We start from the raw sequence: 12,267 nt of genomic DNA, 5'->3' as shown, positions 1-12,267 counted from the left end.
ATTAATTATTTTTCTCCATGGCATCCTTCAGTCCTTTGTATAAAGATCCAGGAATTATCACATTACATGTTTATAATTTTCAGTCTTTATTTTGAAAATGAAATTTTTAGCTCATTTTAGCTTTGACCCAATATAGCTAAGATCTCTGAAAGGAAGTACTTTACAACCAGTTGAGAAAAATAATCATGATGGAGATTAATATTTTAAGAGGGTTGTTGCCTGATCACATCATAGCTACTTAAAATGCTGATTTTAGCTTTTATTTTAAAAATACCTAACTAAGCATAGTGGCAATTTATATATGAAAAATAATCTGAAGATAAAATCTCAGGTTAATATTTCTACCTCAAGCCTTTTATAAAATCCACAATCTGTCGTGTTCCAAAATTTACTCTCTACCTTTATTCTCAGCATAACATTTAAAATATTATGCAGAGGGTAATTTTGTAAATTAACACATTTAATCAGATAAAATATCCAAAAAATTTGTTTTCAATGTTTGCTTATTTGTGTGTGTGTGTGTGTGTGTGTGAGAGAGAGAGAGAGAGAGAGGAAATGCAGGTGGGAGAAGGGCAGAGAAAGGGAGACAGAGACTCCCAAGCAGACTCCACAATGTCAGTACAGAGCCCAACATGGGGTTGGAACCCATGTACCATGAGATCATAACCTGAGCTGAAAGCAAGAGTTGGACCCTTAACCAACTGAGCCACCCAGGTGCCCCCAAAATTCATTTTGTTGCCAAAGACAAAATACTATATTAAAAAGCTCACATTTCAGGAATTCTCATGCATTACTAAGGGGAATGGAAATTGGCCTAGCCACGTTGGAAGACAGATTGGTGGTTTCTTAGAAAACTAAACATATTCTTACAATATGATCCAACAATCATCCTCCTTAGTATTTACCCAAAGAATCTTTGAAAGTCTGTCCACATAAAAACCTGCACATGGATGTTTATAGCAGCTTTATTCGTAATTGCCAAAACTTGGAAGCAATCAAGATGTCTTTTGGTAGGCCAATGGATAAATTGTGGTTCATCCAGACAATAGAATATGGTCAGTGCTAAAAGGAAATGAGCTGTCAAGCCATGAAAATACCTTAAATGCATATTAGTAAGTGAAAGAAGCCAATCTAAAAGGCTAAACACCATATGATCCCAACTGTATAGGATACGACAAAAAAAAAGGCAAAACTATGGAGACAGTAAAAATTCGGTGGTTGCCAGGGTTTGGGGGTGGGGGGGATAACTAGGTGGAGGATAGTGAAAATTCTCTGTATGATAGTATAATGATGGATACATACCAGTAAACATTTGTCCAAACCAGTAAACTGTATCACACCAAAACTGAACCCTAACGTAAACTATGGATTCCTGATGATTATGATGTGTCAGTATAAGATTCCCCAGTTGTCACAAATGTACCACTCTGGTGGGGAATACTGATAATGGTGGAGGCTATGCATATGTGGAGGGCAGTAGGTATATGGGAAATCTCTGTACCTAAAACTGCCCCCAAAATAATGTCTTAAGAAAAAAAAAAAAAAAAAAAGAAAAAGGCTTACGTTTTCTAAAATATACATTTCAAAATTTTCTTGTAATCTTCTAATTTTTTTTTATGTTCTCAAGGGTTAGAATGTTTTCAATCTGTTGTGAACATTTTCAAATATGTAAAAAATTTCAAAAAATAGTATGATGAACATGTATACACCCACCACCTGGATTTCTTTCATTTGGAAGTAAATACAGGGGTGTCTGGGTGGCTAGATCTCTCTGCCCCTCCCCAGTTCACGCTCTCCCCCTCGAAATAAATAAATAAACATTAAAAAAGGAAAGTGAATACAAACATCATGACACTTCACCCCCAAATACTCCATATTGCCCTGCTGAGAATAACAACGTGCTCCTACATAATCATGATACTGCTATTCCACCTAAAAAATTACCCATATTTTCAACATTATCTAATATAGAGTTAATATGCATATTTTCTCAATTGCTTTTAAAGTACCTTTTATAAGATTCCCCCCTAGTCAATCATTAAAATAGGAAAACAGCTGTAATTGACCATATAGACAGGTCTGGCTTCTTTTTTTTTTTTTTTTTAATTTTTTTAACGTTTATTTATTTTTGAGACAGAGAGAGACAGAGCATGAACAGGGAAGGGGCAGAGAGAGAGGGAGACACAGAATGGGAAGCAGGCTCCAGGCTCTGAGCCATCAGCCCAGAGCCCGACGCGGGGCTCGAACTCACGGACCACGAGATCGTGACCTGAGCTGAAGTCGGACGCTTAACCGACTGAGCCACCCAGGCACCCCATGGCTTCTTTTTTATTCAGGATATTTTTATATTATCACATTTGAATTAATATGTAACAACAAACACATGAAAAGATTCTCAACATCACCCATCATCAGGGAAATGCAAATCAAAACCACAGTGACATGGCATCTTACACCTGTCAGAAGGGCTAGCTACCAAAAGACAAGAAATAACAAGTGCTGGTGAGGATGTGGAGAAAAGGGACCCTCGTGCATCACTGGTGGGAATGTCAATTGGTGCAGCCACTGTGGAAAACAGTATTGAGTTTTCTCCAAAAATGAAATATAGCAATACCACATGATCCGATAATTCAACTACTGGCTATCTACCCCAAGAAAATGAAAACAATAATTCAAAAAGATATATACACCCCACTATTTTTTGCAGCATTATTTACAATAGACAAGTAATGGAAACAACTTAAGCGTTGCTTAAGTGTACATACATATACACATATACGTAGAATGGAATGTTACTCGGTCGTAAGAAAGAATGAGATCTTGCCATTTATGACGGCGTGGGTAGACCTAGAAAGTATTACGCTAAATGGATGAAGTCAGGCAGAGAAAGACAAATATCGTGTGATTTCACTTATGTATGGAATCTAAAAAATAAAACAAACAAATAAGAACAGAAACAGATTTATAAATACAGAGAACAAACTAGCAGTTGCCAGAGGGGAAACATCAGGGACATGGACAAAACATGTGAAAGGGATTAAGAGGTACAAACTTCCAGTTGTAAAATAACTAAGTCACAGGGATGAGAAGTATAGCATAGGGAATATGGGCAAAAATACCGTAATAATGCTGCATGGTGACAGGTGGTGACTATACTTACTGTGACGAGCATAGCGTAGTGGAAAGAATTGTCAAATCACTATGTTGGACACCTGAAACTAATAGAACATTGTATGTCCACTATAATTTAATAAAAAATAATGTGTAAAACCAGAATATCAATGTATTGATCTCCAGTGAGAAATGTATCAATGAGGTTCAGCTACTTACAGCCATTTGCTAAACTCACTTGATAAGCTTGAGATTTAAACAAAGGAGTTAGTTGATTCAAATATGCCAACTGTCAGGAGGATGAGACTGACAGACTCTAGGACCCGGAATCTTCCTTGCCCCGGGACCGTGCATTGGTAGATCTTCCTTCGTAATAGTTTGAATGTGCCCACTCTGCTCTGTCCCAACTGTCACTATCTTAGTTTAGTTTTATGAAAAAACAAAACTCAGCTGAGTACATTTAAAGATCTTATTGGCTTTATTCAATGCTCTATGAATTGGGCACCTAACAGACGTGAAGGCACTCTGAAAGGCTGGACAAAATGGAAGACAGAAGGCGGAAGGGGAAGGGGCAAAAAAGTTACTAGCCACCAGTGGATTGTTTGTGGCCAAGTCACTTTCCTTTAGGGGATGTGTATGAACCAGACTAAAGCTATCTTGGACAAATCTGCCATGATGATGTTCTGCGATCTGCAGCCTTCTTGAACCTGCCCCCTCCTTCTTCCTTTTTGTTTAACCACACTCTTAAGGACATCCTGGGGGCATAACATCTGCTTTATCTGCTTTGGGGATTCGCAAGACTTTTCCTCCAGGATGGCCTCCCCGCACATACTCCCAGCCTCTTGGGTTATAAAACAGGTTCCCTGTCACGGCATCCACTCTCTTGGGCCTGTCTAGTTTGATCTGGCTTCTTGTGGAGTGCTGCCAGGACAGGCCTCTCACTTTCCTGATCGCTGGCCATGGCTTCCACTATGCTGGCCTCTAGGTACTCTGTTAGAACCAAACTGCTTACTCTAACATTACTTACGGTTATGTCCTGAGTGCTTGGATACAAAATAATGACCAAAAAAATGCGCAGTATGTCATAGTCATAGACAAGTGCATTTGTCATAGTCAAAAGAACAAAGGGATTTTTAAACTTAAGTTGGTAGATTAAAAAAAGATGTATTTGTTTTCTACTAAAACGACTGTGTCATAGATTGAATTGTATCCTCCCAAAAGGTATTGAATTTCTAACCCACAGTAACCGTGAATGTAACTTTGGAAATAGGGTCTTTGTGGATGACCAAATTAAGATGAGGCCATTAGGATGGGCCTTACTCCAATATGACTGGTGTCCTAAAAAGAGAGAAATTTGAATATAGGGACAGACGTGCATCAAGGAAAAAGTATGTGAAGTCACAGAAATAATGCCACCTGCAAGCCAAAATGCAGGAAACTACCAGAAGGTAGGAGAGAGGCATGCAACATTTTCTCGTACAGCCCTCGAAAGGAACCAACTGTGTCAATACCTTGATTTCAGGTGTCTGGCCCCCAGAACTGAGGGACAATACCTTTCTGTTGCTTAAGCCATCCAGTCTATGGTACTTAGTTATGGCAGTCTGTGATATTGTGATTTATCATGATAAATATATGTTTGGTCTTTTAACCAGTTCCTGGCAGAGCTCCTAAAAGCCTTGGAACTTCCTAAGTGATGAAAACAATAAAGGTGTATTTTGTTGTGTTAATAAGTGACTTTTGGAATGCCCCAACGTAACCTAAGGATGGGGCTGGTCACCAGAGGAGACAACCAAGTTGTTAGAGAATTGGAACTTTTTGTTCAACCCTACCCTCGACTTCCAAGGAGGGGAAAGGGGCTGGAAACTGAGTTCAGTCACCAATGGCCAATGACTTCATCAGTCATGCTTATGTAATGAAGATTCCATAAAAACCTAAAACGACGGGGTTCTCAGAGCCTCTGGACTGATAGAGCTTCTGGAGGTTCTGGATGAGTGGTATGTTTGGAAAGGGCACAGAAGCTCTGCATCCCTTCCCATATATATTTTGCCCTATGCATCAATTCTACAAGTAAAATGTTTCTCTGAGCTGTAGGAGCCAGTGGAGCAAATTAACCACCCAAGGAGGTCTTCAGAACGTCTGAACTATAGAAGCTCAAATGACAATCTGGGTTTGTTTTTTTTTTTAAGTTAGTTTGTTTGCTTGTTTATAGACAGGGAGAGAGAGGGAATCCCAAGCAGGATCTGCACTATCAGCACAGAGCCCGATGTGGGGCTAGATCTCAGGAACCGTGAGGTCATGACCTGAGCCGAGATCAAGAGTTGGAGGCTTAATCAACAGAGCCACCCAGGGGCACTGGTGACAATCTGGATTTGCAATTGTCATCTGAAGGAGGGGGTGGGAGAGCAATCCTGTAGAACTGAGCTCTTAACCTGTGGGATCCGACATCATCTCCGGGTAGAGAAAAGAAACTTGTATGAAACTTGGAACACGAGAGACTCCATTTTGAGAAAAGCTCCATTCCCCTCTCTAAAACAAATGGCTAATGAACTCTTGAACTGGGCAAAAAGACTCTTGAACTGGGCCAGAAGCAACAATTCTTTTACAAGCAATCTTTCTCAGAAGTCAACAGGACAAGAGGTATCTTGATCATAAGACTTGATTCTAGACTTTCTGAAGAGAGGCTACTTAGCTAATGCATACCAGGAATAATTTCATTTGTTAACACCAGTAGAATAGTCAATCGTTGTGTAACCAAAAGCAGCTCAGCCTATTAGTACAATTTGACTTTTTTTTTCTTTTTTTACCCAGGTCATATAATTGTTCCCTTTCGTCTTTCTCATAAACCCCCCTTGCTTTTGTAACCAGACTAACGTGAGTTTCCTTCTTGGTGAGCCACAGATCCGCCAGATGAGTTGTTGCATAGAGTAAGCTTTATTTGCAGCAAATAAGGAGATCCCAAGGAATAACTTCCAAAGTCATGACTCCCTAAGGAAAGGTGAATGGGTTCCTTTTATTGAAGGTTAGGATGAATATTTAGACGGGGAAGCCTTGTCACCTTTTGTAGAAGGCATAAGTTTGTGCAGGTGCCGTAAGGAAAAAATACTTACACATACATTGTATGCTATGTACATGAGGCTGAGGCTCCTCTTTGGGTGGAGATTTCATTTTATTTTTTTCATTTTTTATCTTATATTATTATTATTATTATTATTATTATTATTATTATTAGTGGCAGTGGTAGTAATAGTATAATCAGGTCAAGGTAATTGTCAGTCATTCCAAGGATTACTCCATCATCCATCTGCACAGGGGGGGAGTCAGATTTAGCTCGAAAGGTCCGGTGGTCTGGGCTGAGAGAAGTCTTGTTGGGGTAGTTGACATCACCTGAGGGGTGGTTTCCAGTTTCATTCACCTGAGTTAGGCGATAAGCCAGAAAGAGGAGCTCAAGGAAAAATGGAAGACAAAGGTCATTGAAAGTCAGATCTTGGGATGGAGCTGGTGACACTTTCACCCCATGAGTGGGACACTATTTGGGTTTCTATCTGAATCTGTGCTCTCCAAATTGCAATTTTGAGACTCCAAATGAAGGCTTTTGTTCTTGGGGCGCCTGGGTATCTCGGTTGAGTGTCCAACTTCAGCTCAGGTCATGCATGATCTCACGGTTAGTGAGTTCAAGCCCCGTGTCAGGCTCTGTGCTAACAGCTCAGAGCCTGGAGCCTGCTTCAGATTCTGTGTCTCCCTCACTCTCTGCACTCTCCCCTGTCCCCATCCCCACCCCCCACCCCGCCTCTCATTCTGTCTCTCTCTCTCTCTCTCTCTCTCTCAAAAATAAACATTAAGAAAGAAAAAAAGCACCTTTGTTCTTTTCCCGTCTTGCCTCTCTTCTCAGATGACAATAATGTCAGAATTGAGTTGAACTGCAGGATGCCCAGTTGGTGTCAGAGAATTGCTTGGTGTGGGGAAAAAAAAATCCACGTGTGAGAACGGGTGTCTGAATCCTACAGCCCAAAGAAACAAACACAGACTGTAAAAGAAAAAAAGGAAGTCAAGAAACTCACAAAGTCAAAAAGAAGAAGAAGAAGAAGAAGAAGAAGAAGAAGAAGAGAAAACAGAAAACTGAAAAGAAGTCTGAAAAGAAGAGATGACAAATGACAAATAACTGACAGGGGAGACTTGAGAAAGAGAATCCTGAACTGACAGAAGGGAAAATCTAAAGTGGCCCATTATTCATTACAGAACTTAGAGAGAAAGTTTCAGGCATTTTTGCCCCCAGTGTACCTCCTTTGCCCCAAACAGCCATGCGATTGTCTCTCCCCATTCCTGTACAGAGAGGAGATTTATCCCTTGTATGGGATAGACAAGGTCTATGAACTGCGGCAGATAGAGGAAGCAGGTTCAGTCAAAGATGACACATTGAGAACAGGGAGATTGAGAATTTACACACAGTCTCTTGAATCCCCAACCTTTTTCCTCCTAAATCTGTGCTCAGAATTCTGGTAGCCCAGCTGGGTTTGCATGCATACAGAATGCAAATGAGCCTTTTAGTGCTCTGTTCTTAAACAGGAGCAGACAGTAAGGAGTCAGGATTTGAAAGAAAGATCTGATATGAAACAAACAATGAACAACTACTTCAAGGAAAAAAAAAGACTACTTAGGGAGATTAGAACCTCAAAAAAGTATCATTAATATCCTCAGAAACAAGAGAAAATATTGCGTCCATGAAACAAAAAGAGTTACAACCAAAGAATATTCAGGCCCAAATACATATATTTAGACAGAGAGAGAGAGAGAGCAAGAGAGAGAGAGAGAGAGAGAGAGAATGAGAAAGGTAAAATTTAATAAAAGGATTAGAAGACAGTTGAGATTTTTTTAGAAAGTAAAGTAACAGGACAAAAAGATGAAGAAGGGGGCCAGGATAGGTAAATTAGAGGTCCGACATTCGAAACTAGGAGACTCAGAGAATACAGAAAATGTGGGAGGGAGGTCAGATTTTATTTAAAGCTAGTTACGCCTTTAAAATCCTAAGGGAGGGGTGCCTGGGTGGCTCAATCAGTTGAGTGCCGTACTCTTGGTTTCAGCTCAGGTCATGATCCCAGGGTCATGGGATGGAGCCATTCTTAAGATTCTTAAGATTCTCCCTCTCTCCCTCTGCCCCTCTCCCACAGTCACACACACACACACACACACACACACACACACACACTCTTTCTCTCTCTCTCATAAATAAATGAATACATAAATAAATAAGTAAGTATTCCTAAGGGAAATTATTTTCTTCCTAGAATTTTATGTCAAACTACTATTTAAGTATGAGGATAGCGCAAGACATCACTTAGACACAGAAGCTCTCCAAAAATTTACTTCTTATGTGTCTGTTTTCGGAAAGCACTCCCCAAAGGAGGAAGTAAACCAAGAAGGGAAGAGATGTGGGATGTAGGAAACTGTATTTAACGTGAGAGAGATAATCTACAAGATAGTAAAAGTGCTTAATGTATAACATACGTGTTTTATATATAGGATGTACATGTGTATTAACCCTCACAATCCTCACATAATAATATAATGTATATGTACTCATCTTATCATCATTTTACAGGTGAGGAAATTGAAACATAGAATGATGAAGTGACTACAACCAGATTGGTCAGGGAGTAAAGAACAGAACCGGAATTTTAACCTATGAAACCCTGATTTCAGGCACTTAGTCATTAATAGTCTTTTTCCTGCTTCCCGATAAACGCATTTAATCAAAATTATGATATAACTATATTTGGAAGATGGGGGAGGGCAACGAGAAATGTTCCAATGTGTTTTGGTAGCCAAGGTGGAGCTGGTGGTGATGAAAAACAGCTACACTTTCCTCTTCCTTAACGGCAAGTCAGTGCGTGATACACCAAACTGAAAATAAAAATCAAGAATAGCAACATATGCATAAGTATTTGGAGAAATGTAGGTTTCAAAAGATGAGCTACCAAGTAGGGAGTAGAAAAAGTGTGCATGGTGAGGAGGTACTGTTTCTCTTCATGAGCCTTGCAAAGCCGTTTGACTTTTTAATCTGCATGAAAGTCTACATTTGATTAAAAAGAATAAAGCTTAAATATTAAAAATAAGAGCAAAAGGGTTTTCAGGTTGGAGTCTGAGACCCAAAGAAGTTGAGTCCAAGGTCCAGCTCAGTCACTCACTCCCTGCAGAGTATTTCACTTCTCTGCAGTTCAGCCTCCAAAGCTGATCATTAATGGAGAATTAAATGACTATGATTGCTTATCACTTTTTTGACTCCTGAGGGACTTCTGTCCCCGTTGAATTGAATTTCCATGAGCCACTTTGGAATTCATTGAGTTGTATTTATGACCCTTTTGGAAGAGGGAGAGGGCAATATTCAACTTGGCCCCCTATGGTGATTAGTATTAACATTGTGGAGTGGGGGAAAGCAGGTTCTAACTTTAGTGCAAGAAGAAAGTACAGGGGAGATCCTATATAAGGCAACTCTGACATATAAACTGGGATTCAAGAAAGGTCTAGACACTTGGAACACTGCTAACATTTGTCAAACAAGGACAGCAATAACCAAAGGGCAACAGAAACAATTAAAAAATAAGTATCGAGAAGCTGAAATATAGAAAAGAGACATTATACTTAAATTGGCTTTCTTTCATAACTTTGTTGACAAGTAAGCTTTTATGAGAGACACGGGAGAAATATTGTCTTCGGAGTAGCTCAGTACAATAATGGTCTCCTTGTATTCCAGATCTCACCTCTTACTCATGCTCTGGTAACGGCCAAAGCATCTTCCAAGTGACATGACCTCTTTTCTCTCTTCAGAACTTCACAATGGCTTTCATAGAATGCAGGATAAAGATCAATCTGCAAAGATCGCATGCAAAGATGCTAACCTGTCTTTCCAGATTCATTCCTATTATATCACTCTTGGAATGTTTAGCATTCTCCGTGATTCACATTCTCAGCTTTTCTCAACTCACAGACAAGAAAAAAGAATGCTTTTATACTGTGTACTTGACGCTTAAAATTCTATCATCCTTTAGAGTTCAACTCAAGTGTTACCATGTTCATGATACTCTTTCCAAACTCTTCAAATTATGAGGAATTCGGAGATGGGAAATAGTGCAATTGTAGGTTAACTAAGGTAAAGGTGCCAAGAGGGACACTGGCCAACATTATTCAGAGACAGCATGTAAAATATTTCCCATAATTGAAGTCTCAGTGTATCCTGGGCAATCCATATATCACTGTAATTGTCTTCCCAGTCAGTCTGCCAGCTCAAGGGCAAACTTCCCATCCTGGCCTCCTTATTGCCTTCCAGACAATCTGCTTACCCAAGGAAAAGAAAATAAGACTTGCCATTTTCAGACTTCGCAATTTTTCTCCTCAGCCTCCTCAATTTGTTACGTAAATCCCGTTTTTGCTTTATTTCCATACCCTCGTATACAAGTTTACCCTTAATGTATAAGCTAATCAGACCCTCTAATAAAGGTCTTATAGACCACACCTATAAGGCCAACTCAATAAGATTCAATACTGTACTTCATGGTCTAGATGTGGACTGGAAGCAGGTGAAAGGTGGTAGAATTGCCACCTCAAAATATGTCTCTTTGGCTTAAGGATTGTCCTAAGCCGGTTGCTTTTAAGAGACAGCAGACACGGGATAACTCTGAAAACTGAGTAAAAGTTTTGTAAGAGACATTTACATTTATAAGGTAAATGTACAGGTGTACCGGTGTTTTTCCCTTTCCGTATCAGGAAGAGGCAGATGACTAAATCCTGAGAGATTCTCATCAGTGGAGAAGACAGTGACATAAATCTGCTTAACAACCGTACTTTTGTTTAACTGGGCTTTTCCTGGTGACTTCTCATACCCCCCCCCCACCCCACCCAGTCTTCTTTTGTCTTTAGCTGGAGATGATATTTAAGGTGGTGGTTGGGCCATTTCAGGGAGTTACTCAATCTTCCTGGGTCTCTTTCATGTGTACAGGAGGTATACATGTTATTAGGTTTCTACCTTTGCCTTCGTTAATTTCTCTTTTTAATACTGAGGTGTCTCAGCCAAGAACCTAGAAAGGTGAAGGGACAATTGTTTGTCCTCTCCTACACAGTCATCCTGTACTGTTTTATTTGCCTCCGAACCACAGATAAAACTAGTCATCGTTGCCCAGTCAATCTTTCTCCGACCCATCTTCCCCCAGGAAGGAGAGCCTGTATGGTCCTTGTGTCCTTGTGTAAATCAATATACGTCTGCCTTTCAGGTCTCCCTCTTGGATTAAGAGATTTGCGCTGTCGGAGACAACTCCTCCTCCCACTATGTAGGGACAGACACCTCCTTTCAGATACTGATATCCCACTAGACACTGTCCCTTGTATAAGTTTCAGCTGGGGCAAGTGAAAAGCGATGGAAAAAGTTGGGGAGGGGAGGGGTTGTGGAGTGTAATCACTCCAAGAAACCTAAAGTAAGCTGTAGAGGACGGACAGTTGCAGCTTCATTGCAGGGTGCAGAAGGTTTATAAATGTTGTGTCATTTGGGCTAAAAAGGGGGTGGGAGAGAATCTCTACTGCTTGAAGTCAGAAGGACGATCTAGAGAAAGACCGAAAGAACCTGGAATTCTGCTGACAAGAAGATAAAACTATAGTCCCTTTCATCACCACCCCCAGTGTTCCTTTTCAGACTCTGACCACCTTTCACTGGGATTTTTACAATACGTTCCTGGCTGAAATGAAGACCTGACTTGCTTACGTTTCAGCTAAGACCTCAAACTTTCACTGAGATATCTTTTTAAATGTTGATCACATTATGGAACTCTCCTGCTAATAAAACATTAAGTAACCCTCATTGTCTTCAAGTTCAGTATCTGAATTACTTAGTGTAAGCCTTAACCCTGTGACATTTTTCTTCAAACCTAGGCCCTCCTCATTTTAAAATGTATGATTCATATTCAAGTATTACAATGAAGGAAAGAAACCAGTAAAAAGTAAGACCAAGAAAGAGGAAGAAGAAGGATGACGGTAAGAAGGAGGAGTTAATTATCTCATTTATACCTATATACAGTAGACCCTTGAACAGTGTGGGAGGTGAGGGAGGGGTTAGCGGTGCTGACCCCCACGCAGTCAAAAATCCACACATAACTTTTCATTTTCCCGAAATGT

This window comes from Lynx rufus, unplaced genomic scaffold (genome assembly GCF_022079265.1).
Source record: "Lynx rufus isolate CCGP_SWC_20201006 ecotype Redwood Valley unplaced genomic scaffold, mLynRuf1.p SCAF_7, whole genome shotgun sequence".
Taxonomy (NCBI): domain Eukaryota; kingdom Metazoa; phylum Chordata; class Mammalia; order Carnivora; family Felidae; genus Lynx; species Lynx rufus.
The sequence above is the reverse complement of the archived record's forward strand: the minus strand, read 5'-3'. Positions refer to the sequence as shown.